The 4,385-nt window shown below is 41.5% G+C and overlaps 1 long non-coding RNA gene across 1 annotated transcript; it reads right to left on the reverse strand.

Moving 5' to 3' along the window:
- Positions 1-1,198: 1,198 nt before the first annotated feature.
- LOC136789028 (uncharacterized) lies at positions 1,199-3,885 on the reverse strand. Its single transcript, XR_010827739.1, has 3 exons — positions 3,763-3,885; positions 2,851-2,997; positions 1,199-2,277 (listed from the first exon to the last, which is right to left on the reverse strand). It is a non-coding gene; the product is annotated as an uncharacterized lncRNA (long non-coding RNA).
- Between the last annotated feature and the right edge of the window lie 500 nt (positions 3,886-4,385).

Raw genomic sequence — 4,385 nt, forward strand, 5'->3', positions numbered from 1 at the left:
AAATTAGAGTAGAATATATATTTGAGAGACATACTATAGCTTCACCTTTTTCCATTAGAATCTTAGAATCATAGAGTGGTTTGGGTTGGAAGGGACCTTAAAGACCATCTAGCTCCTAACCCCTGCCATAGGCAGGGATGTTACTCAATAAAACTGCACCAGAGGATAACTGAAGCTGGAAGGTGCCTCCTCGGATCATGTTCCCCATGTCCCCTGCTCAGAGCAGCATCAGCTAGAGTAGTTTGTACAAGACTGTGTCCAGCTGGGTTTTTAATATCTTCATGTATGGAGACTTCACAATTTGCTTCGGCAACCTGTGTCAGTGGCCTCATCTACTTGGTCTTCTTGATCAGAAGGTCTATAGCAGATACCCACAACATCACTGATGTTTGTCTGTCTGCTCATTTTGACTTAGAAGGTCTCAACTAGCTCCTCACCCATCCCAAGGCTCCATGCATCCCTGCTCCTCACACACATAAAGGGCAGATCCCTCTCCTCACCTTCCCAGCCTGGCCTTCTGAACGGATGTCTATCTATCTGTTGCAGCACTCTGACCATGTGAGCCACCCCCAGACACCTCTGTTACCCCAGTAAGGTCACAGCCATGTAACTCATACAGATTCCTAATTAGTACCTCCTGTTCATTCCCTGTGCTGCATGCATTGGTGTAGAGACATTTCAGAAGGGCACCCAAGTGTGATGACTCCCCAGAAAGGGCATGGGAGTGCTGCCCATAAGGCTGTTCCCTAGGCACTTCCTTCTGTACATGCTTATGCTTGAGGTGATTGCAGTGTCCTTTCTGTTTAAATTCTACAGCTTTGTGAATACAGACTATATTGGATTTAACAGATGCTTTCTGGTTTGTTTGGGCTACTTCCAGTTTGTATTTCTATCACATGGATATTCATTTATGTGGGGTTCATGACAATGATCTCCACAGCCACATTTTCCAGCTTTATTTTGCAAGGGGAATTGAGACGTTAAGAAAAAAACAGCTGTTTTGTATGTGCTACAACTTCCTTGGGTTCAGCTCATTCCTCTGAAGAGATCCCTAAAAATCTACAAACCACTTGGATCCATCACTGTTGTGCATGCCTCTGTGAAGAGCTGCACGAGTGCTGGTGCCAGTATGGCTGTGCGTAGCATGGATCAGTGGTGGTGGGAGCTTACTTACACCTGTGTTGCTGCTGAAAAGCTGCTTGTGAAACCAGACCACCACATGTGGCAGCAGAGATGCTTTGCTCTGCCTTTCTAGCTGTTTTTCAGCTGGCTCAGCTCAGCTAGTTAGTGTCCTCTACGCATGAATAGATGTGTTGGTGTGCTGGAGAGTGGTGGGGTGGGAGGGCAGCAGCGTGCTGCCGGAGGGATGGGAAAGCTGCAACCACTCAGGTTGCTTCTGCAGACACACATATATGCTGCAATAAGAGTGCTCTGCCAAAAAAAAAAAAATTCTTCCCAAGTGCTGGCAGAAGTGCAGATTTTTATTATTTTTTTTGTATCCTGTAAGTCATTTCACAAATGCTTATGTATCATCAACCCCCACATATGTATCCACATTTACATCATAAAGATCTCTGTGTTCAAACATGTTTTTTCATCCTTTGTGCCTCATGGAAGAGGATTTTTTGTACTACTTGCAATGTGAATAACTCATTAAATTGATCACTGTTGTATCACTTTCACTCAGAAGCCAGAAATAGCTCTGAACGGAAAGCTTTCATTTTCAGCAATTTTTTACAAGAGCTAGGATATTTGTACTGTGGCCATTGTGCTGAAATTTGATTAGCATGCAATTCTCTAACTTCTTCACATCCTTCACATTCCCAGAACAAACAGAAACAGAAATGTAATTTTTAAAACCTCCAAAGTTCACCATTTGTTTGTGAGTATGAAATCTAGGGTATTAGGTGCAGATTTAGTGCTGAGGCTGTAATACACCTTTGACTGCAATGAACAGTAAAGTCTTCTGAAGAGTTTGAGCATTTTTCCTTTTCTCTCTTCTTTACTGCTTATTGTTTTATTCATGTGCTTTGCAGAAACTGGAATGCAGCCAGTTTGTTACAGATAGTGCTGTATTATTACTGTTCTCGCTGTTTCACAAATTATATGTTTTTTCTTCAGAAAGGAGGGAGGCAGGAAGAGTCTTTCTGGCATGCTTTGATTCTAATGTTCTTCCTTTTTTTTTTTCCTTTTTTTTCTTTTGTTTTTCTCTATTTGTGTGGGAAGGACACATGATTCTCATCTTCACAGGCCTTGTGAATCTCACAGTACCTCACTCTGTGGGGAGAAGCATCATACATTACTCTGACTGTACACAAACCAGAACCATTATAATGCCTATGTAAATGCACTCATATCAAGTGTACAAAACAATTGTTGACAAAACAGCCGACAATAATGGTCTTCAAAGAAAATTGTGAACAGGAAAAAAAGACCTTCAATAAGGAGTGGCATTCTGCAAGCATCATAAAGTTGGAATAATATAGCCAGTTACCAAACAAGCACCCTTCCCCTAGCTTTTTCTGATACGACATACACCCCAACCACTACTATTTGAGTCATGCATAGCTAAACTTATTCAACATCAATGGCATATGTTATAATGGAGGGACCCAAATTGAACACTTTATTATTGACAGACTTGAAATTTTGTTATTTTCAAAGAGCAATGCATCAGTGATAAAGGAAGAAGTTGATTTTGCAAAGAGAATTGGGTAATAGGGAGGAAAACCTCAGAGAAGATCTGACAAAAAAAAGGGGGGGGGGGGGGGGGAAGAAGCAAGCAAGAATGAGAGGTAGAGAGTAACAATTATGTCTGAGAAATAATTAAAAAAAAAAAAACAAACTTACACAGCATTTAATTATGCACTGTTTCTCCTGTGGGTTTATATTCAACAAGTATCCAGCAGCCAAAAAGTAAAGTTCAGCCCTTTTTTCTGCCTCATCTGCACAGACCTAGCTGTTCCTTCATTTGGATCCAGGAGCTGAGCAGCTGGGCTACATAAGGGGAAAGAGAAGAAAAAAATAGTTCCCTTCACACTGTGGCCATTTGAACATGAGTGCTGCAGCAAATAGGAGGGAGGGGTAGAGGATCTGAGAAGTACACAGGGCAGTGGTTGTGACCTGGGAGGTACAAATATAATCCCTTGAGGGGCAGTTTATGCTGACTGAAGAGACATAGCATTATCCTGGAAGCTAAGTTCCTTCTGCACAATATTTAAGAGGAGCCGAGGAATAAACATGCAGGATTTCAATTTTGTTTCTCATCCAAGGTTGTATAATTGAGTACTCTGAAGGATACCCAAACCTGCAAGGTTGAGGTGCTGAGTCACAGAACCACAGAATAGTTAGGGCTTGGAAGCAGGAACCTCTGGAGGCCATCTGGTCCAAACCTCTGGCCAAGCAGAGACACACAGAGCAGGTTGCCCAGTACCATGTCAAGGCAGCGTTTGAAGAGTGTGAATGAATGGATTGTGATGTGATAGTAAAGGTAACATATCAGGAGTCAGGGACAACCCACTTAAAAGACGTAGGATAGGTCAGATGGATAAAAACTGTGATCAGTGACGGAGATGGGTGCTAGCTGGAATTGTCACCTGGGAAGAGGGAGCTGGGGACGGAGTTCCCAGGTTAGATGGGAAAAGGAAGCATTAGCTGGGAAGCTCATGTGAGGAGTCACGTAGATATACAGCTACAGGCTTATATTTTTCTCAGTAAAAAAGAATGAAATTGCTGACACAATGAGTTGGAGACCAGGTTCACCTAAAACTTTCCAGGTAAAATTCTTCTAATAAAACTTCTCATCTTCCTGCTTTGGAGGCAACTTGCTGAGAAGGAAAGAGGAAAATGGACATTATTTTTCTCAAAGGAAACACTGTTGTTTTATTTAGAGTACATTATATGAGTTTACAAGACAGTAAACTGTAGTTTGGGTTCATCTATTAATACCAATGAGCGAACTTTCTAATTGTTTACATAGACTGTCTTGGAAATACTGGACATGGAAGCTAGTCACTGCAGATGAGCAGTCACTGACATTTAATCCCTCTCTATTAAGCTACTTTAATGTCTGTTACTTTTTTTTCCCCTTCTGATTGTGAAATTAATATAGGATTTCCCTCGTTTAAGCCTACCTTTTTCCAGAGTAATTTCTTCCTGGCTATTTTTGTGTATTTTTTTTCTTGTGTTTCCATCACTAATAACTTTATTTGTTCTTTTTTCCCCCCTTGGTGCTCACTTGATGATGATTAATAGACAGTAATGGTATTGCCTCTCAGCCTTCATTTTGGCAAGTACAATATGTCCAGCACTTCCATTTGCTTCCTGTGCAATGGGCTCTTGACTCTCCTGTTTCTTTAGAAATACATCTGTGCACCTACTCCAGG

This window comes from Anser cygnoides, chromosome Z (assembly GCF_040182565.1).
Source record: "Anser cygnoides isolate HZ-2024a breed goose chromosome Z, Taihu_goose_T2T_genome, whole genome shotgun sequence".
Lineage (NCBI taxonomy): Eukaryota > Metazoa > Chordata > Aves > Anseriformes > Anatidae > Anser > Anser cygnoides.